At 35.0% G+C, this 24,142-nt stretch overlaps 1 long non-coding RNA gene across 1 annotated transcript in view; it reads right to left on the bottom strand.

Moving 5' to 3' along the window:
- Positions 1–24,142, bottom strand: part of LOC121038092 (uncharacterized) — a 261,574-nt gene that overhangs the window by 12,057 nt on the left and 225,375 nt on the right. The window contains exons 3-5 of the long non-coding RNA XR_005794144.1: positions 16,607–16,757; positions 4,885–4,944; positions 2,642–2,698 (exon numbers count right to left, since the gene is read on the bottom strand). This is a non-coding gene — a long non-coding RNA (uncharacterized LOC121038092). The remainder of the gene's footprint in view (positions 1–2,641; positions 2,699–4,884; positions 4,945–16,606; positions 16,758–24,142) is intronic.

The following is a 24,142-nucleotide window of genomic DNA, read 5'->3' as shown; positions in this document are numbered from 1 at the left end:
TAGATACAATATAATTATGATCAGGATAATGACTCCCATAATTTTGTTTTAAATACGAATTGCAGAGGTCTCTGGGGAAATGACAGCAGCTACAGAGAAGGTTTTTTATCTCTGAATATCCTACCCCTTCCCTAAAGACACACACTAACAAGAAAAGAAAAAGCATCTGGCAAAGCAAGCCCCAAAACTCACAGACAACATCTATGATAAGGTGCCCACGTGAACTGCAACGTACAACCAGGGAGGGACAAATCCACAAGAGCAAAATGACCCACATGTGGTATCTAAAAGAAGAAAGAAGTTGAAGGAAGAGAAAGCTGATTTTATATTTAGAAGAGCCAGAGATTCCTACGATTGCCATCACAAACTCACAGAGAACAGCAGCAGAAACTAGCAGTAGACCTTGCAGCCTCCAATTTGCAAATGTGTGCAAGAACTTTGAGATATTCTGAGGCTACAGATGTGTTCTGGAGCCTGCGAAACCTTGACACATATCAAACCAACCACCCTTCTAGAACAAATCCCCAGGCTCAACAGGGCAGAAAAGAAGAGAACCTGAAAAATCAAAGTTGGAGGGCTGAGGAGGAAAATTTTAGAATTTTTTTGAATCTTGTCATGAAAATAACAGAAGGCAGTGATCACTGGAATTGTGAAGCTAGAAAATATATTCTGACCTATGCTTCTCTCCTAAAATGGAAATTTATTTCATTTTAGAATGAGGAAAAGAAAAATATTCCAGTAAAATCCCACAGAAAGTTCGTAGGAAATAAAAAGGAAAATAAAGGTAAGAAAGTCTCAGCAGACCCTGAGAGGCTGAGAAAAAGACCCACAAAACAAAATGTGTTGCCTAGTGTTTTTTGAAAAGTAAAAGAAATTTAAAAAGTGATAGAAACTATTTATTTTAAAAAAACATAAAAAGACAATTACAAGATAAAATGAAGCATTTGGAGAATTGGAAGATTTGAAAAAGTGAAAGAATTCAATAAATACTATGTTTAAAAAATCATTTCTTGAATGAAGATTAAACTAGAAGGAACACAACTTTGAATAAATACAATGGATAATGTCTCCTTGGAGAAATGGCTGATTTCAGAACCAGCACAGGAGAACAAGTTGTTCCTATTACATCTTGTCATACCAGAGAGTAGGGAAGACTATCAAAGACTACTGGGATGTGTCAAAATGACTCAGGAGCCAATCTGAATATGGTCGGGCACAATCTGTGCACTGATAATTACAATAGCATCAATGAAAACAACAACAAGGAAATAAAATACCTAACAGATCATCTTTGAAATATACTCTGGAGTCTTTTTTTTTCTTTTGTTTTTTTTTGCAAAATTGGTAAATAAAATAAAAGAAACATTTATTCTGCCTTTTCAAATTAAACTGTGACTCAGGGCAACCAAATAGTTGATGAAATGAATATTCCAGCTAAAAATGAATAATAATAATATAATTAGTAAAGGGGCACCTGATTGACCCAGTCAGTGAGGGGTCCAAGTCTTGGTTTCCTTTCAGGTCATGATTTCCTGGTTCAAGAGATCGAGCCCCGCATCAGGCTCCTCACTGAATATGCAGGCCCTGCTTGTGATTCTCCCTCTCCCTCTCTCTCTCCCTCTCTCCATTTCTCCCCTGCTTGTTCTCTCTCTCTCTCTCTCTCTCTCTCTCTCTCTCTCCCCGTCTCCCCCCCAAAATAAATATATTAATTAAAAAATAATAATATAATTAGCAGAACATCACCACTTGGTACCCATAATAAATTAATGGGTCTAGGCAGGAATAATTGATGGTTGCAACATCACAATAAGACAAGCAGACACTTTATAACTCATTTTGGAATTAATGAACATCACCTATGAAGTAGACCTACCAAAAAATCAAACCTGAATTTTTTCAATGCTCTAGATCTATCTACCAATTGACAGTAAACACATGGGTCAAAGAACATGATAAATGTATAGGCATGAAGGGTATACAATGGACACAATACAGACAGTTGAGAACCATGCAGGATGAATGCTTTTGATTCAGTGGCAGACAAAAAAATTCAAGGAAATATGAACAAATGAAGTTCTCTTAAACTTATAACTTAAAATAAATTGTAAAAAATAAAATAATTAAAGAAAAAAGAAAGAAAAATTGTGTCTGGATCATTAATAAAAGAAATAATGGTCATTAAAATTAAAAAACATATATATTTATAGGACAATCAAAGAAATGTGAACTGACCGGTTATTTGTTAATATTAAGGAATTATTGTTAATTGGGGGGTATATGATGATGACTTTATACTTGGGTTTGAAAGGGGCAGTTATTACATTTTAGAAATAGATATATTAAAATTTTTACTGAGAAAAGAAAATCTAGAATTTGCTTCAAAATTGCTGGGAATTATGATGGTGGTAGTAAGGGGCGGCATAGAGAAAATAGCCAGCAATTGATATTTGATGAGACTAATGGTGAGGGTTTCCATTTGTTTCTTCCTACTTATGTAGATGTTTGAGATTCTCTGTACTAAATTTTTCATAAATGTAGATGGATTAAATGTGTTCTCCTGAGCTTTCAAGAGGAAGAAAACTATTCTTAAATCAGGAGCCTTCTTCCCTGACCAAGAATTCTAATCATAATTCTGCCTTACCTGTCCAAGTCCAGAACTCTGGCACTCAGGTTGCTCTGAGGTCTTTGGTGATAAAATCTACAAAAGTAATTTTTAAAAAAAGGTTTCAGTCTTAGCTAGAAGACAACAAAGTCTGATAACCAGTCAGAGTAAAGGCTGTTCCTAGGTCTGGGGCAGGTTATGTAATACTAGTATATGGCAAAAAAAAAAAAAAAAAAAATTATATTCTTCCAAAAACTAGTTGTTACTATTGTGTATACTTTTGCAGCAGTTTCTTTTTTGAATTTTCAGTGTTAAAGTCAACCTATTATTTAGGTAGATTTGAATTATCATATACTCAAAGCCTAAAAATAATCAGCTAAAATGACATTAAATCTATTTGGGCCATTGTAGCATATTCTCCAGTCTCGTTTGCTTTGTCTATGCTGTCAGGAAAAGGTGTGAGGAGACCTGCAAATCATTATAATGCCAGGATTTGAAATGGGTTATTTTAGCTTGCTTCCTCCATACTCAACTCACTCTCAGGAACCTCTGCCCTTAGACTTACTTATTTATTCAATACCTCAGATTATTGCATATGTCACTTCTTCGCAAATAAACCACAGGCTCCTTGAAGGGCAGCTACTAGTATTATAAACACTGAATTCACTTTTGGTCTCCCCATCCTAAACACGAGTGCTTTCAAAATCTGTATTACTTAGTATATGTTTGACTATAAAAAATTATAGAAACAACTCAATTCTATCTAATAATAACTGTCCACTACTACTACTACTATTACTACTAAAATACATGAGATAGAGCATAAACAAGAGAATGAAGATAGGGCTGGATGTCCCAGACTACAAAGTGAATTATCCCATTGGCCAACCTTATTGACTGCAAACTGGTGAACCGGTCACCACTTAAATTCATGATTAAGCAAAGAGTCATAACGAATTTTATTACCAAAATTTATACCTAAAATTTTTTATCTCAACTAACCTGTAGTTTTAATAGGAATAGGTGAGATATTCATTCAGATTCCTAAATAATCCATTCCCTATTTTTTCTTATGAAAATCAATTAGAACTATTATAATTTATCAAAAATTCACCAATCCTCCTTTTATTTTCCACAGTTTGGTATCATTACAAAATCAAGACCTTTTGCAGCATTTAACAATTTCAAGATCCCTCATCAATGTTACATCACTAGGACAAACTAAGATCAGAATTAGAAAACCACTGGCTAATGCTGAGAAATCATCTCTCGTGATCCACTCAAGGTGGACTAGCATTGAAAACACACAAGAACGGGGATACGAATTCCAAAGTGGACTAGACGCCATAGTTCATCCTTTTAAAAAAGTTTTTTAACGTTTATTCATTTTTCAGAGATAGAGAGTGAGTGGAGGAGGGGCAAAGAGAAAGAGGGAGACACAGAATCTGAAGCAGGCTCCAGGTTCTGAGCTGTCAGCCAGCACAGAGCCCCATGTGGGGCCTGAACCCATGGACCACAAAATCATGACCTAAACTGAATGAAGTCTGACGCTGAAGTGACTGAGCCATCCAGGAACCCCTTAGCTTTTCTCTTTAAAACCATCAGAAATGAACCTGCTACCTGACCTTTGTAATTCTGCAAAGAAACAATAGTTAGATATTTTGTCTCTTTCAGCTTCCTGAGCCCCCTTCTCTAGTTTCAGGAATGATTCCAGATACTACAAGGGGTACAAACAATGTGGTTAAAAGAGCAATTTAGTCTACTGTTGCAGCCAAGTGACACACAGAACAAACAAGTTGGTTCACACATTGTTAGTTTCTTCAAGAGCTTTGTTTAGAGGAGTCTCCGTTTAAAGCAAGCAGCCCAAGGGCGCCTGGGTGGCGCAGTTGGTTAGGCGACCGACTTCAGCCAGGTCATGATCTCGCGGTCCGGGAGTTCGAGCCCCGCGTCGGGCTCTGGGCTGATGGCTCAGAGCCTGGAGCCTGTTTCCGATTCTGTGGCTCCCTCTCTCTCTGCCCCTCCCCCGTTCATGCTCTGTCTCTCTCTGTCCCAAAAAAAATAAATAAACGTTGAAAAAAAACTTAAAAAAAAAATAATAAATAAAAAAAATAAAGCAAGCAGCCCAGTCAGTACATTGAAATAACTGTGTAAATCGAATTGCATATATATAAGATGTGTCTATTAAAACTTTCATTCAATCTCAGATGCAGGATTTTACTACTTCTTTAGGCTTGGAAAAATATTTTCAGGTAAAAAAGGAGGAGAGGAAATTTTATACTTACCCCATACTTCTTCACCCCCTAGCACCTTCTTTTCCCCCTATTTCATCAGAAAATGATATTCTGTAGGAAAGATTTTTTTAATTAGTAGATAAAACATTTAAGTGTGGTAAATTTCTTTATTTATGAAAATTTGTCAAATATAGTTGCCTTTCCAGCACTTTCTAAAAGAAAGCAAAAGTACAGTTTTATTTTCTTAAGAATGAATATTAATTATTATACTATATTGAAACCCAAGCTTGTTTTTAGGAGGCCATTGAGATATTCCAAGCTATTTATTCCCATACAAAATGGCACTTTTTTCTCCTGTGCTTTCTGCTTGTATTTTTCCTGCTACAATTATATCCTACACAAGCTGTTACATGTCATTGTTTGATTTCAGGTTCTGAGGTGAGATTGTATATTCTCCCTTCTATAGAATAAAAAGAACTGGTTTCATGATAACCTTTTGCTTTAGATGCCTTCTTTTCCATTTATTCTCACTTCATATCTATGGTAAGATGCCTAAAATAGATGATAGACTTTGTCCTAGTGACATATCAACCAATTATTTGATTTGTTTGACTCATATTCAAACCAGCTACTCCCAAAATACGGCCAGCCTTTCTGCCTGTGGGGTGTAGCCTATCTAGAGCCAGGATCTACTGCTACCATTGGGAAATTTTCTCTATTGTAACAGCACCCAGATTTTGTGTGTTGTTACCTTAGTCACTTGTAGGAGTTGACAGAGTTTCTATAATTAATAGTGTTCATTAATGATGAATGAATGAAGAAGATGTGAGATATATACATATATCATATATATGAACATTATTCAGTCATAAAAAAAGGAAATCCTGCCATTTGTGACAACATACATGAAGCTTAAGGGCATTATGCTAAGTGAAATAAGTCAGACAGAGAAAGACAAATACTGTATGACTCACTTATATGTGGAATTTCACTTACGCTAACTCAAGGAATGGAATAGTGGTTGCCAGAGGCTAGGGGTGGAGGAGATGAGATATTCGTCAAAAGGTACAAATGTCTAGTTATAAGAAGAATACGTTTTGGGATTTATTAATTTAAAAAAAATTTTAAACATTCATATACTTTTGAAAGACAGAGAGAGACACAGCATGAGTGAGGGATGGGCAGAAAGAAGAGACACAGAATCCATAGCAGGCTCCAGGCTCTGAGCTATCAGCACAGACTTGATGTGGGGCTCGAACCCATGAGCCGTGAGATCATGACCCGAACCAAAGTCAGACACTCAACAACTAAGCCACCCAGGTGCCCCAGTTCCAGGGATTTAATGTACAGCATAGTGACTCTAATTAACAATATTGTACAATTGAAAGTTGCTAAGAGAGATCTTAAATGTTCTCATCATACACACACACACACACACACACACACACACACACACACACACACGCACACACAATGTAATTACGTGAGGTGATGGATTTGTTAACTAACTTTATTTGTGGTAATCATTTTTCAGTACATGCATGTATCAAATCATCACACTGCACACCTTAAACTTACTCAGTGTTAAATGTGAATTATATTTCTATAATACTGGAGGGAAAAGGAGTCAAGTGGAGCAGGATGAAGCTGATGGAGAAAAGCCCCTGTCCTGAGAAGTACCAAGGGTGGACAGAGAAATGCGGGCCTGTGCCGGTACTGCTAGGCACACTCTATTCCCATCTGCAGGGAGAGGGTGGGGGCAGCACAGCTGTGATCCCTGTTGTACATGCTGCGTAGCCTCAGGCAGCTTTTCAAAGTTAGATGTTGGAAACTAATAAATGAAATTATAAGAAAGAACGCATAAATGCCTTTACTTATGGTCCTCTTGGCAACTTTTTCCATCTAAATGCTGTTCTCTGCAGTCTCAAATCAGGAAAATTAATATAGAACAGAAGTTTCCAAACTTTTCATCATAAATCTCTCTACCAAAAGAAAAGTTGGAATTTTATGACCTTTAGTAAATAAAACATCTTTTAGATTTTTAATATTTATCATGAGAACATCGAACAGTTACCTACTTTATGCCTGGGAAAAATAAAAACAAGACACAGACTTTAAACACAGACTTTGTTTGAGTATTATTCTTCTTTCGACTTCAGTGAAAGAGTTTTTGGTGTCTGTGTAAGAGAATAAGCAGATGATGACAGAATGCAGGATATCTCTTTCCACATTTTGTGACTACAAGGTTTGAACTAGAATTGCTCAATAACTTTGTACTCTGATTTAAGGGAATATAAATGACCTACTTGTCCTAAAGTATCTGTTATGAGGAAGCCAGAGGTACTCTGCAATTGGCTCAAAATACCATTTATTTATTTAAACTATAAAAGTAGTTTCTATTTAACAAATGAGCACAGATTTTCACCAAAAACCTACCCCACTACATAGCTCAGAGGAAAACTCTGAGGGAAAGAAAAACTATATGGGCAAAATTTCGAGGCTCCATCCCCTGCACATGGGATATTGACAGGCTTGTAAAACTTACAGAGGTAGCTAAGGACCCTGGGCATTTACTAAATATATTAGCAAAGGATGGTGGAAAAGTAAGACTTTCCCCAGCCAGGGGGTAACTTAAGTAGATGAAATTTGTCTTTTATGTTCTTTTCCTTGTCATATACCAGTACTATTTCTTGTCCAAGGTGTCTTTTGTATCCTCCGTAGACACACACATGCACATACACATCCATAGATACAGTCCCCAGTCTGTTCTGTTGAAAATCAGCTATACTAAGGAAACTACATAATACCCTATATTTTACAGACTTTGAAAATACTTTTTTTTAAGTAGGCTTCACACAGCACAGAGCCCAATGCAGGGCTTGAACTCATGACCCTGAGATCAAGAACCAGAAGCTTAACCAACTGAGCCACTCAGGTACTCCTGAAAATACTTACATTTTAATAGAAAACATTTACCGTCTCAAAACCCTTTCTAACAAGGGAAGTTATTTCTAATATAAGAGGTTGATAGTTGACAGAGAAAATTTGGGGAGCACAGAGACATGTCTGACCCTTCCCCACCTACCATCTTCTACACTCCTAGGGAAAATTCATCAACACACAGGCTGCAATCCTTTCTGCTAAGCTTTACCAACATCACAATTTCATACAGAGTTCCTTAACTCGTATTAGGCACTCAGTATGTATCCTATTTGTTGAAGGGGGGAGAAGATATGAAGGATGGAATCACCTGAAACTATATAGTGTATCACATTTAAATCAATATAGATATAAATATTTAAATTTAAGATAAACTTAAATTATAATTTGAAATTACTTGTGGAGTTTTATTTTTAAAAGAATATTTTGGAAAGTCCAACTCCTAATTGAACTCTGTATTTTCAGAGAAGGCATGGTCCAAATGAAGAAAATCTTTAATTACTGTTTTTTATTCCAAAGCAAACAAGTATTCGTATTCTCTTCATGCAATATTATTTGACAAAAGGAGAATCAATATTTCATATTTTTGAACTAACAATCAAGTCATTGACCTCCTTAGTCAGTTTCAATAAATTTGAATGTTTCCCAATATCTACTTTTTAGCTTGTACCTGAGGAATTGAATACCTACTTAGTTACGTGAATAAGGTTATCAGACCTCTAAATAGGCAGTTCACAGAGCCCACCACCAGAGGGCAATAAAGAAGTTGAATCTTAAAGCTGTATAGTGAAATAGTGGGAGTTTAAACAAAGGCAACATTTCACAGTATGCTTTTTTGACCAAAGTTATATATATAATAACTTAATGGACTATATGTACATGTATTCTGAAAAGTCAGCAGCACACTTCCTGGTCAATTTCTATGATAAGAGGGATGTAATTTGAGTATAGAAAAACAGTGTACTTACATCTTAACATTCTACCCCTATAGAATCTACTCACTATTGAAAAATTGTAGGAATAATAGCTTTCTGTGACTCAATGACCAGGCTACCATTATCAAGAGTAAGATTTATTTTCCTATGATGCTCAAATGCACCGGAAGAGTACATATCTAGGAGAATGGATAAACTCAGAGTGACATACGAAAATAAATAATACTTCAAATGGAAAATGTATGAGATCTAGAAGGAATAGTTGTCTCTATACTAGTGTGGATATCTGCATAGAGAGTTTCTAAGAAACATAAAAATCACTTCTAGGAAGTATATTTAGCTAGAAGAGAATTAATATGGATGAGGGAGAAAAGAGCTGGCTTTTAAAATATTTTCATTTACTTATCCACTTGCTTATTTGTTTGCTTGTTTGTTTGTTTTTATGTTTGGAATAAGAGGAAACATTGGATTTAAGACCAGTGTCCCAATGGAACACAGGAACTGAGAACTATACTGGAGCCCAGCCATTGTTTGACAATTTTGTAACAACACTGTAAAATACAGCCAAATAATTTGAACTATACACCTTCTCTCTGAAAATAATCTTAAAACATCCACCTTAATTTAGATGTTAAGTAAGTAGCACAAAATATATTGTGCTGCTTATTATGCTTTCTTTGAGAAAGAATACAGATTCTGGATCAAATAAAAAATGTCAGCAAACCTCATGGATATACAGACTCCTATCATTTAGAACATGCCTCCAGAAGAGGAAAATTGGGTGATAATTTTCTCAGATTTCATATTCTATAAATACTTGTTAGAGAAGAAGCATCTCCTGTAAAATACAGTGTCACCGATTCTTTCTTAGATGTTTCCCAATACTACTGCAAGGAGTTTGTCTTTTCTTCACCAATACATATGGGGAAATGGAGGTGGGTTTAAGAGGGACTATCTAAATAGAGCACAGTGATCAAAACTTTGTTCTTAAAAAATAGAAATTTTGCGGCGCCTGGGTGGCGCAGTCGGTTAAGCGTCCGACTTCAACCAGGTCACGATCTCGCGGTCCGGGAGTTCGAGCCCCGCGTCAGGCTCTGGGCTGATGGCTCGGAGCCTGGAGCCTGTTTCCGATTCTGTGTCTCCCTCTCTCTTTGCCCCTCCCCCATTCATGCTCTGTCTCTCTCTGTCCCAAAAATAAATAAACGTTGAAAAAAAATTAAAAAATAGACATTTCTAGGGGTGCCTCAGTGGCTCAGTCGTTGAGCATCCAAGTCTTGATTTTGGCTCAAGTCATGATTTCAGGATCATGAGATCAAGCAATGTGTTGGGCTCTGCACTAAGCATGGAGCCTGCTTAAGATTCTCTCTCTCTCTCTCTCTCTCTCTCTCTCTCTCTCTCTCTCTCTCTCTCTCTCTCTCTCTCTCTCTCGCCCCTCTCTCTTTCTCTCTCTCTCCTCCTCTACCCCATTCATGTGCTCTCTCTACCCCATTCGTGTCTCTCTCTAACATTAAAAAAAAAAAAAAGAAACTTCTATTTAAATAAAGTCTTCTCATCCAAACAACACTTAACACAAGTTCTTAAAACCTGGGGTAACAAATAGTTTACAGTTTGTAAATTGGACATGACTGACTTAATTCACATTATGGTTTCTTCCACCAAAATTTGATTGGGATATTATATTAATATATTTTCAACTATCAATTGCAGTTCTGTGGGGACAATAACTGTATTTAGTAAGAATTCAATAAAATTTGATTGGCTATATCACTGACTATATAAATATATACAAGAGGAACAAGACAGTTTTAAATTACACTAAATAATAACTATTTTTACATTTAAAAGTACATTTAAGGGGTGCCTGGGTGGCTTAATGAGTTAAGCATCCGACTTCTGCTCAGGTCCTGATCTCGTGGTTCATGAGTTTGAGCCCCACATGGGGCTCTGTGTTGACAGCTCAGAGCCTGGAGACTGCTTCAGATTCTGTGTGTCCCTAATCTCTCTGCCCCTCCCCTGCCCATGCTCTGTTTCTCTCTCAAAATTAAACATTAAAAATAAATAAATAAATAATTAATAAATAAATAAATAAATAAATGAAAGTACATTTAATATGAAATTTTCAAATTTCATAAAAACCATTATTTTAAATTATTGATATATTTTTTGAGAACTTACATATTATTAGTGACAAATATAAAAATCTTCAAGGAAATTTTTAGATTCCAGGTTACTTTTTATAGTAATTATATGAAATAGTGTTGTCTCACCAATATCTGCTTTATAATGCAAATAAGTCATGATAACTTTATTGCTTAAATTTCAGCTAGATCTTTTAAGAGGAAATCCGTCAGGATTGTTACCTATTGTTGCTATTTTCTTCCTTTAGATGTTTAACCTTAATTAACAGGAACTCCTGGAAGGAGGTATTTTATGGGAGCAGAGTGAGCAGAGTAACACCAAGTAAGGGGACACTGAATCACAATTGACACACAAGAATGTACAGACCGAGGACCAGATAAGATAGTGACTATTTTGGTCTGATATAAAGTCTAATTTTTTAGACTCCAAAGCATAACTTTACATATCTAGCCAAACGATCAATTGACTACAAAGGTAGAATTGAGATATTTTCAAATGTTTCATAGTACTTAATTATAAAACAGTTGAGTGAATTTTTGCAAAAAAAAAAAAAATGTTTCAAAAACTTTGCCTCCTGTTTACTATATTAAAATTTTACAATATTACTGGAGTTTTAGTGTAATAGTAGAGTCTAGGCAAAATAAAAGTTTGTACAAAGCTGTGCAAAAAAATTGCTAAATGAAAATCTCAATTTTAGATTGAAAGTTGTCTTCAGAATTTTGAAGGAATTGTTCATTTTCTTTTGATTTCCATAGTGCTACTAAGAACTCCAATATCATACTTCTACTGGAACAGCAAAAGGAGAGTCACACTGTTGTTTGGGTTTGGGAAATTTGGAGGTGGGTATATCTATTCCTTAGACAAATTTCCAAATAACCTCCCAATTTTCAGGTCCACTATGTGTGTCTGTTTTAAGGTGCTTCCAATTCCTGAGCCTTACTAAGGTTTTAGAGGAAAATCAGCTAAATTCTTATTGACTTCTTCCTTGAGGGACATTTGCAAAGGAGTAAATCTAAGTTTAAATCACATTAATCCTTCCATCTCCATTTCCTAAAATTTTATTAATCATCTGTTAAAATCTCCTCACCAATAATCCCTGCCCTTTTGAGTTTTACATTAATATTAATGTTATATTCCCATAGTTATTAACCTAAGGATTTATTCACTGAATTCTAGGACATGTATACTTAGCAAAAGTGGAGATTGCTTTCTATCAGTATTTTCTTCCTTACCATAGGTCTATTGCAAGAATCTTGAAAAGCATCATGGCCTATATGGAGTTTGAAAATATTTAGGGATAAAATATTTCCAAACTAAATTTATTTTTTTTTTATTTTTTTTAAAATTTTTTTTTCAACGTTTATTTATTTTGGGGACAGAGAGAGACAGAGCATGAACGGGGGAGGGGCAGAGAGAGAGGGAGACACAGAATCGGAAACAGGCTCCAGGCTCTGAGCCATCAGCCCAGAGCCTGACGCGGGGCTCGAACTCAGGACTGCGAGATCTTGACCTGGCTGAAGTCGGACGCTTAACCGACTGCGCCACCCAGGCGCCCCTCCAAACTAAATTTAAAACTTAATATGGTTGACACAAATTCCTTGGATTCTGATTATGGCTCTAATTTATGTTGGAAAATCTTTATCACTCAGTGCCCTCGTTTCCTTTTCTGTAAACTGGGATAACATAGTATCTAATTCATGTGGTAATAGTGAGAACTCAGTAAGTTTATGTATGTAAAATACTCAGAAAAGTGGTACAGGTTCACACAGCGTTTCAGTGTGCCATTGCTCTTCCTGAGCTGTCCCCAGACTTAAAATTTCCCTCAATTTTTGTAGTTATTTAGATGTCTTTGTCTAATTATTCTGCTTTTTAAGAGTACCTCAGGAAAATCAAGTATTGTTATATTGTGTTTTCATTTTAATTCATCTCAATGTGTTTCTAATCCTCCTTATGATTTCTTCTTTGATCCATGAGTTATTTAGGAATATATTGTTTGATTTCCACATATTTGTGAGTTCAAAAATTTTTCTGTTAATGATTTCAAATTTCATTCCATTGTTGCCTGAGAGCATGCTTTATATTGTTTATATCCTTCTAAATTTATTGTAATCCATTTTATGGACTAGCATATGGTCTATCCTGGATAATGTTCCATGTGAACTTGGAAAGAATGTAAGTTCTTATGCTGTTGGGTGGAACATTCTATAGATGTCTGTTAATTCTAGTGGTTGAATGTTGTTCAAATCTTCTATTTTCTTTTTCATTTTCTGTCTAGTTGTTCTGCTATTAAAGGGGGCTATTAAAGTACCCCAATGTTATTGTAAAACTGTCTATGGCTTCCTTCAGTTGTGCCCAATTTTGCTTCATGTATTTTGAGCTTCTGTTGTTAGGTGCATATATGTTGTTTTTGTTTTTGTTTTGTTTTGTTTTTTAGTAACTTAAAATAACAAGAGCCAGTTATTATTTTTCACAATTCTTTCAGTTTACTGGACAATTTTGTTTTACACAGTGTTGAGGGAGGCTGCAGTCATCTTGGGTACTCAGTTGGGTAGGATGTTCAAGACAGTTTACTCACATGGTGCTCAGGTGCATATATGTTTATAATTATTATATATTCTTGATGGAATGACCATTTTATTATTATAACATCTATTTGTCTCTAGTAAAAATTTTTGTCTTAAAATATATTTTTTCTGATATTTGCTTAGCAGTACAGTTTGGTTTGGTTACTATTCTTCTGGTATATCTGTTTCAATCCTTTTATATTTTACCTATATATGTCATATATATTTGTGTGTGTGTGTGTGTGTGTGTGTGTGTGTGTGTGTGTGTGTGAGACTTTGTAGACAGCATGTTTGGATCATTCTTTAAAATTTATCCTGCAGGGGCGCCTGGGTGGCGCAGTCGGTTAAGCGTCCGACTTCAGCCAGGTCACGATCTCGCGGTCTGTGAGTTCGAGCCCCGCGTCAGGCTCTGGGCTGATGGCTCAGAGCCTGGAGCCTGTTTCCGATTCTGTGTCTCCCTCTCTCTCTGCCCCTCCCCCGTTCATGCTCTGTCTCTCTCTGTCCCAAAAATAAATAAAGGTTGAAAAAAAAAAATAAATAAAATAAAATAAAATTTATCCTGCAAATTTCTGCCTTTAGATGAAGTGCTTACTCTTTTTATATTAAATATAATTATACTTAATTTTGTAATTTTATATTAAATGTAATTCATGTAGAATTTTTGTCCAACATTTGCCATTTGTTTTCCATCTATCATATCTTTTTCTAATTCCTGTTCCTCTATTATCAACTTGATTTTTGTTGTTGATACTGTTAAATAGGTATTTTCTAGTGTTCTATTTCAATCCCCTTATCTTTTACTATATTTTGGAATTATATTTTTGATGCTTGCCCTGAAGAATACAATTAACATTTTAACTTATAAGTACCTAGTTTTGATTAATACCAATTAATTTCAATAGTATATAAAACTTAACTCCTATGTAGCTCCATTCCATTCCTCTCCTAGAGCCTAGCATCACCCTGTTTCTGTGGAATCTTATGTGGAACTGTTGAGCTTCTAAACACCTCAAAGAGACATTTAACAAGACTGAAGGCTCAGAAGGAAGGAGTCATTTTCTTGCCGTCATTTTAATTTTACCTTGTATCTAGATCATTCACACTTTTTGTGCAAAATCCTAAAGTACCAGTGATGAACGAAAAGTAATTCTCTTATACACTGATCCTTCAGCCACCATTTCTCCCTCCCAGAGGCAATCATTGTTATGAGCTTCTTATATATTTTTCAGGGGTAGTTTAGGCGTACATGAACATAGGCCATATAGAGGATAATTTCTCTTATTAGGGTAAATTTGTGTTTTATTTTTCTGAATTGTAGTCTGCAGGAATCTGAAGTCTTTTGCTAAGAAGAGAGTGAAGAGAGAAGCCGGCTTCAGTGTAATCTTTATTGTCTCCTTAGTCTGTCTTACCCAAATAATATCATCTTTGCATGTCATCAATAAAAGTGGGATTCATTGGTTTTGACTGCTGATCTACTCTTTCGGGAGAAAAGATGATATGGTTATGAGGCTCTAAACTATATGGATCCACACATACAGGAACATGTTGAAATCCTGGCTAGGTCTCTCTATGTTTATAGCAGGAAGTCATGCTATTCTCTGCCATTATCATCATAGAGATTCTCTTCTCATCTCTCCTTGATTAAATCTCTTATTTCCAGTGTCCCACATTTTTCTCATTTTTGGTTTGCTACCTCATATTTGTGAAGCACATAGTACAGTTTCGTCAAAAGAATCAGTACGTGGGAAATATGTTTTTTTGAAATTTTGAACATCTCCAAGTCTTTATTCTAGTCTCTGCTTGATTAATAGTATAGAACTCTAGGTTAGGTCTAATTTTCCTTCAGAATATTGAGCATATGAATCTACCAATCTACCTTCCAGCATTGCTGTTGAGAATTCTGAAACAATTCTGATTCTTAATACTATATATATATATCTTTTTATTTACCTTTTTGTGAGCAAGTAGAACTTTATATTTGTTCTTAATATTATTCCTAACTTCCTAATAATATTCTTAATGTAATCCATTATCTTGGGTGCTCAGTAGGTTCTTTCCATAAAGAAATTTATGTTCTTTGTCTTGGGAAATCCACTTTTATGATTCCTCCTTCTTTCTCTGTTCTGTCCTTCTGAAACTCATTTTATTCAGATAGTGCATCTCCTGAAAGGGTTTTCCAGTTTTCTCTTCTTTTCCATCTATTTGTCTTTTTGTTCTATTTTTTATAGATTTCCCAAATTTGTCTTCTGAGCCTTACTTTTTCTATTTTTTTTCCCTCTAGTGTGTGTATAATGTTTTTAGAAAGAAGTTGAAGAGTTGAAATAAGAATATCTGGAAGTACTAGCATATAGGACAAAAGGCTAGGAAGTGTAATACACATTCATCTTTGTTTCTTTAGATTCCATGAAAAGTGCTTAGCACATAACAGATTCCCAATAAATAAATGGTCACGGAATAAATAAATAAATAAATAAATAAATAAATAAATAAAGCCTAGATTCTAGTCCCAACATCTATTTCTTTCCTACATCATCATCGTGGTATGCCCTGTCTTGGTCTCAGTTTCTAACTAGCAATTTAAGACTACATTTTCTCTCTGTCACTGACAGCTCTAACATTATGTGAGTCTACTAATATAATTAATCTGTATTTTTTGTTAAATGCACACTTTTTAATCCCTGTGACTGTCCATTGATCATGAATATGATTATACAACACACACATACACACACAGATTTTAGTTAAATAAAATTTTTAAATTATCGCATATATAGAATTTACTACACAGGATAAGGAAAAGAATTGAACTCTTTGGTACTTGAAATCCACTAAAAATCCATCCAAATTTATTATGTTTTTGCTAGACCTTAACTATTTAATTCTAGTAGACAAACCTGGACTGCAGTTGGTAAACTGCGTTCTTCCTCGAATAAATTTCAAGATTATTTCTTGTATTATGTATCATACAGAGATCCAACCATCCATATTAGTTCATTAAAATGTGAAACAGTTTCATATAACTCTATTCATTAACCAGGGATCACACATGAAGAATTTTATTCTGACGTGGAAGGGTGCAAAAGTTTTATGTATCTTGACACCAATTAAAGGGAAGCTGTCAAACTTTGTTATACAGGCAATTCATATTTTAAAAAATAGTTTCAAATTAAGTCTTCCAAATCTAGATATCTATACCTTTAAATCAGTCAGGCAGCAGCCAGATCCTTTAAAACCTTTGACTCGATTTGCCAATCCACCAGCTTAAAAAACATGCTTTTCATTCCTTCTTCTAAATAAAAGCAGCCTTGTCTGCACTGATTTCATCATCTCCATTGAAAATGTTTATCTGCCAAATGAAAAAGAAGAGTACAAATTAGAAACACTGATACATCTTCTGACATTATTCATTTAGAAGCTAGTTCTCAAGTTGTCATTACATTTACCACATAAAAATTAGAAATGATTTGTTTGGAGACCTACAGCTATTTCTAGACTCAAGATGTTTGGACAACTGTAGATAAAGTTTCATTATCAGACTGACTAAATATGCTGTAATTATGTATAAATCAGGATGATTTTTGTTCCATGAACTTAAGTTATTAATCTACTCAGGCCAAGCAGCAGGATACCATCATTCTCCAAAATTATACAAGTGTATTTCCCAGCCAAAAATGTAAAAAGCAATGTTTGAAAAGTAAGGTCAAAGATTGGTAGGACAATGCTCATGTTTCCATGATCTGATTGTTTCCATCTTTCTTCTGGTCTGTGAAATCCAGGCTAGCCATGTACTTCCACAAAACCTTGTGTTGCCCTATGTTTCATTAGCACTCACCACAGTTGAAATTATTAGTTAAATGTCTATTTTTTCCAATAAACATTAGGCTAGGGGCCTCTACTATCTTATTCTGTATGTCTAATAACACCATATTAGGTATCACTATTTGTTGAATTAATTAATTAATGACAAATGAATGAAAGAGAGGGAACCTAGCTTATCAGGCTAACAGTTGATTTAGGGAATAGAAGTTGGAAAGTTTGAATGATCCCATATTTTTCAAAATTTTTACATGATGCTAGTTTTTGTTTTTAATTTGCTATGCAAAATGTTATATGCATGGAGTTAACAAATAGAAAAGAAGAATGATGGCATAGGTAGCTGAAAATGTAGATTTTAAGTTATCTAAGTCCTAGGGAAAATCAGAAACACAAAGAAATTCATATTCTGTGCTTAGATATTTAAGAAATAGGATTTAAGAATTAGTGTACTGAAGATTTCTGGACTAATTAGCATCACAATTGATTCAAATGACATATGAGATGCAGGCTCTCAGAACATTTCCCATGTTAATCAGACAAAGAATTACATTGAAATATGAGTTTGCTTTTCCAGTATATCAAAATTTTGTACTTAGGCAAAGACAACATTTTTAAGAACTCATTTTTTAGTATGTAAAATTTTGCTAATTTTGCATTTTGTTTCTTATTAAAGAAGTTTCCTAACGTTTTCTTTTCGTACATTAAGATATTTTGTTTATAAAAAATATGTAATGTTTCCCTGTAGGCCTACAAATATGACTAGAATGCTACATAGCAGTGCTTTAGATATAATCTAAAAAAAAAATGTCCTCATGTGCAACAGCAGAGACCAATGATTCATGAAATTGCTCAATTTTGGGTATATGCCTTCTTATAGAACTAATAGTTTACACAAGAGATTTTCCTTCCAACTTTGAATACAAATGTAAACTCTACTCAGTATGTCAGCATTTGCATTAAAATGAATTTCTTACTCAGGGGAAAAGCTTTAATTAAGTGTATTTAGAAGTTTGGAAATCAGCAACACATCATGGTAAACAATTTCAATGTGTCTCTGCCTACTTGGGCTGGAATAAAACAGAAACAGAAGAGAAAAACAAAAACAAGAACAGGGGAGAGATCTTTCTTGTTCCTGTCAAGAAAACTACTACTTTTTCTGCATCTATGCAGTATACTCAGCTTCCCTCTTCTGGAGTAGAAGAAATGTCCACTTCCTACTAAAAGCTGTTGCTCTGTGCTCAGGATCCCATCACAGTTCACCACTTATGATTCCACTTTTGAGACTCCCCATTTATCCTACATCATCAGTTTCTTCTTTAAACTGGATTTTTCTCCAAAATACAGAACTATACCCTAATATCTCTCATTTGTTTTTTAAAAAAAATTATATAGTTAATATAAATAAAATCCCTTAATTTAAAATCTGTGTCCATAAACTGTCCATGTGTCTTCTAACAATCGCTGTAGTATACATGAAAATGATTTCATTATCTCCTAAGATGAGGTTCTTAACCAAAGTAAGAACGTCCATTACCTTGTATCATGCCTCATTGTTAATTCCTTTATTTTTACCAATCACAGTCTGAACTTACAATGTTTATTTTGATAACTTGTTAATTTAGTTTTTCTCCTCCAAATAGCGTACACCGGCTCTTTGAGGAAGATCCCTTAACTCTTTTGTTCATACTGTATCTTGAGCTCCTAGAAGTGCTCAGAACATAGTGGTTACTTAAGATGTATTTGTTGAATGAATGAAAGACCTATAAAAATCCCTTTAGAAAAATTATGAGTTTCAACCCTAAGTAATGATGCAAATGAGGCAAAATGTCTTGTTGTCATTTGCATTTCTCTAACTGTCCTTCCTTCTTTCTTCCAGATACCTAGTACCCTTTTGCATTTTCACTGTAATATTATTCCCAATATTTTGTCCTCTAGGCAGACACCATTCTCCAAAATAATAACTCATTTCAAAAATCAGTAAATTCAAGTAGCCCATGTACCTTTAGATGAGCAGTAAGAGAAGACCAGCTATTTAATTTAATTAATTCATATTAAGGCAAAAAATTAAGATTCCTATTTTCTTCCCTGCCAGCTTTCTCAAGTGCATCTTAAATTGTTCAAAAGATGGGGCGCCTGGGTGGCGCAGTCGGTTAAGCGTCCGACTTCAGCCAGGTCAAGATCTCGCAGTCCTGAGTTCGAGCCCCGCGTCAGGCTCTGGGCTGATGGCTCAGAGCCTGGAGCCTGTTTCCGATTCTGTGTCTCCCTCTCTCTGCCCCTCCCCCATTCATGCTCTGTCTCTCTCTGTCCCCAAAATAAATAAACGTTGAAAAAAAAATTTTAAAAAAAATTGTTCAAAAGAGCAATCACTGCAGTTGTGGTTGACAGGAAATGAGGCTCTGTCTGATTCTCTAAACATGTTCACTAATTCCTAAGATTTGTGTAAATGTTCCCCCAAAAAACTTTTACCGTTTCTTGCACTGTCATGTAATATTAGCCCTGGACATAGGGACCCATTTTTCTTTCTGCCTCTTTCTTTCTTCGTCTCTTCTTTCCTTCCTTCTTTTCTTTTCTTTTCGCTTCTTTTCTTTTACTTTTTCTTTTCTTTTCTCTTTTCTCCTCATCTCTTTTCTTCTTTTCTCTTTTCTTTTCTTTCTTTCTGGTACTAAACTACTTTATTTGAAGAAATGGTACAGATACCTATTTTCTAAAACTATTTTCATTATCTTTATCCTTCCAAACTTTATTCTCCTGCCTTTTTTATCTCTACTAATAGGAACATCATCTACCTTTTATCGCTCTAGGCACAAAAAGGTTATCAACTTCTCCCACTTCCTACATATTTAGTGAGCAAATTTTCTCAGTCCTACCTGAAAAATAACATGAAATCCATCAATTCACTTTATATATATTCCCACTTGTTCCATCTTAGTTGAGGACCTTTTACTGTGCCTCTAGGGTAAGCCTTCCTCCACATAGTCACTTCTCTACACAGCTGGTATGATCTGGCTAAAATACGAACTTTCAGGCCACATAGAGCACATGATAATTACAAGTAAAACATCAATATTTATTGGGCACTTACACCATTCTAGATGGTATTCTAATCTAAATATTTCACCTGGATAATCTTATTTGTTAACAATAACACACTAAGAAAAAAACAGTACTATTACTATAATAAATGTTAAAATAAATAAAGTAAGGCCTAGAGAGGTTAAGTAATTGTCCCATGCAAATGAAGGGAACCAGGATTCAAACCCAGCTGGCCTGCCTCTGGAGATCACATTATATTTTTTTATTTAAGTTTCAGTTAAAATATATTTGACATATTAAAATTTTTATTTAATTTTTAATTGAAATACATTTGATATATTGTAAGTTTAACATATTGTAAGTTTAACATCGTGTAAGTTTAAGATATATAACCAGGGTGCCTGGGTGGCTCAGTCAGTTAAGCGTCCGACTTTGGTTCAGGTCATGGTCTCATGGTTTGTGGGTTTGAGCTCCGTGTCAGGCTCTGTACTGACAGATCAGAGCCTGGAGTCTGCTTCTGATTCTGTGTCTCCCTCTCTCTCTCTGCCCCTCCCCTGCTCATACTCTGTTTGTCTCTCTCTCTCAAAAATAAATAAATTTAAAAAATTCTTTTTAAAGATAATAACCTATTGATTTATTTATATATTGCAGTATGATTGCCATTGTAGCTTTAGCTAGAACTTCTATCACATCACATAATTATCATTTAATGGGCACACTCTACAACATCCTATTGTTCCCCTGTAAAAAAAAAAAAAAAAAAAAAGATTGTTGTCTCTCATTTCTATTATCATCGATGCACAAAAAACTGAGGCTTACTAAGACTAGATAAATTCCCCAAGATTGCAAATCTAGTAAAATTATAGGGTGACCTGAACTCGGGCTCTTCTGTATTCGCCATGTTGCCCTTCCTCTGCCATGACCCTTGGACTGTCTGGTCCCTAAGATGGCATGGAGAGCCCCATGGACACCCCACTTCTAACGTATTCTTTGATCACTGACTATAGTCTGGGGGCTTTACTAAATGCCTTGGGCTATACATGACAATGTTCAAAAACAGAAAGATGTTATAGGAGAATGCTGAGTATTTCCTTCTTTCCAAATGCCATCCATCAACAGTTTAAAGTCAATTTGTGAGAGCATGAAATTTATGCTATTTTCTTTTGAACTATGAGGAGAAAACATTAATTTGTACGAACTAAAGCATGTGATTAAAGCATGATATTCTTTCCAGTCGTGACTATGAGAAAGGTTTGAAATGAATTGTGGTCTTCACACCACAGTGCATTAATGCAATCATCCCAAGGGCCCGTAACTTGGAATTTTCAATCACTCAAGCACACACATAGGTAGCTATCTGAACTGCATGTAGATTTAGAAACAGCTTTGGTTTTGAGTAAAGACCAAAAGAGGTGCTGAGGGGAGCAGGATGGCTCAGTTGGTTCAGCATCTGACTCTTGATTTTGGCTCAGGTCATGATCCCAGGGGCTTCGACTGAGCCCCATGTTGGGCTCACACTGAGCCGGGAGCCTCCTTAAGAGTCTTTCTTCCTTCCTCTCTCTCTGCCCCTCTTCCCCAGTTATGCTCTCTCTCAACAATTAAAAATTTAAAAAAAATTAAATTAACTTAAAGAGGTGCTGAAATTCCATAGAACGTTGTCAACATTGTCATTATAAGTCATATTTGGCAAACGATTTAATATCTAACACAAACTACAACTCTAAAATTCTTTTATTTTTTTCTCTTCCAAGATTTAAAGTATCAGAAAATATTTTAGACTTTCCTTATACTGAAAGAGTCGTAAACACAGCTATACATATCTGTAGGCTAGAAAATTAGCATACAGATTTTTTACTGTTGTTGACAACAGACCATATAAATCAAATAATAATAAAACTATGCAATAGTTCTAATACAGGAGCTACATTAATAATCAGTTAATTTTGAAAGTAAGTCATTGCATATAGCCATGAATCTAAAAATCCTTTGGCATAATAAATAAAATCTAATTTTACATTGTCTAAATGTCCTCTATCGCAGTAGAAAGACAAGATTAGCTATTGTAACTGGTATGGTGCACGGACTTTCATTCTATAAATATTTAGGCTCTGACAGTCAAAGTGTGTAACTGAGAAGAGCAGAACCCAGTGCAGATGATGAACACCGGTCCCTGAATAAACTGGAAAAGACAGAAATGTAAGCATGGCAGTTCTTTTATTGCACTATGCTTTGTTTACTTTTAGGCACTGTGTATCAATAAAGCCACAGGTGTCCAGTCTCCCAATAGGTTGTCACCAGAGAGTTTATCTTTTTGGATTTTTAGTTTCTACAATAACATTATTCAAAAGATGAACCCATTTCACTTTTATTAACTAGGAAGTAATTTAATGAACAATTTGAATAATTCTTTCTGAAAAAATATTTTTATGACAAATCTGTTGCTTGGACTCTCAGGGTCTGATAAATGACAATCTAAATAGTTATTTCTCACTGTAAAATGGTCAAGGACAAGGTTTAGCTATATCAAGCTGAAACCTTCCTTACTTCCAATAATTCCCCCATTAAAGGCCCAACCATAATCATGCCAATTCTAGAGGCAGAACATATGAACAGAGCAATCTGTTTAAAATAGTATTCCTGCTGGGAAAACACAGAAGACAAGAAAAAAAAATCTCTACTTGAAGGAAAAGGCAAAAAGCAAAAATAATGAACTTTAAAGTTAGACACACAGCAACTCTCTTCAAAGATAATACAGACAACCACTTATATACAGCATTGATGGAATATAATTCAGAATAAAACATTCAAGAAAAGTCATAATTATTGTAATTGTTGTTGTCAGTAATAATTTTAAAAAGATTTCTTTTTCAAACTAAAATCCTGGAACATCTATTCACTGATATGGATGGCATGCTGTGTTTCATAGGCTTTTTGCAAACTGAAATGCATTAGGTTAAAAGTGAAGTATGTTAGCAAGTCATTGTGAGTGACATTGCATCTGATACTTTCTGTTCCCCCATTTATGGTACAGGTTGATTCTGTCAAGCTCGGTGCTTTTTCACTCACAGTTCCACTTTTCCACAGTTTAACATATTCCAAGATAGATGAGGTCAAAGGTCATGTGCATAATAACACCATCATCAGCCTTTCTTCTGCAGCTTTTATACCCAACTTGAGTGTAAGCCTCCTGAGGGAGGGAACAGGGACAATTTGTTTACACTCACTGTTCTACCTCCATTGCCTATACAGTGCCTGGTACAAGGAAAGTGCTGAATAATTATTTGTTGAATGAACAAATGAATGAGTAAATAGATGGTAACATCTATTTCAAGTACTTATAATACTGCTTCAGTAAAATAAAAAAAAAAAAACAAAACAGAGAGTTGAAAGCTCCTTAATAAACACTTATTCCAATCTTCCATTCAGATGAAAACCTCCATAACAACAATCTCTTGTTTGTCAGTATTGTGCTAAATGCTGTACACACACTAGAACTTTTAATATTGACATTGAGGTAGATGTGATTATCTTCCTTTTACAAATGGGAAAATGAGGTTTATAAAGTTCATGACACATGTGAATGGCCTACCACTATAGCCAAGGTTTTAATTGATTGGAAGAGCTCATATATCGAGTCAAACTAGGGTTGGCTGATAATAACAGAAAAATTCATAATGATATTGGCTTAGACTCAAGTTTGGTACCTAGCTGTACTCTCCAAAGTTTTTAGGAATCAAGATTCCATCCGGGTCACTGCTCTAATATTCTTGGGCTGTGGCCTCTATTCTCATATTCTAAGGTAATATCCCTCTTCCAGGGAGCAAGATGGAGGAGAAATTAAAGAAAAGTAGTAAAAAATACATGACAACTCTGTCTTAAGGA

The sequence above is a fragment of the Herpailurus yagouaroundi genome, unplaced genomic scaffold (assembly GCF_014898765.1).
Source record: "Herpailurus yagouaroundi ecotype Mexico unplaced genomic scaffold, PumYag 165, whole genome shotgun sequence".
NCBI lineage: Eukaryota > Metazoa > Chordata > Mammalia > Carnivora > Felidae > Herpailurus > Herpailurus yagouaroundi.
Note: the sequence above shows the minus strand (reverse complement) of the source record. Positions and strands in the feature narration are given on the sequence as shown.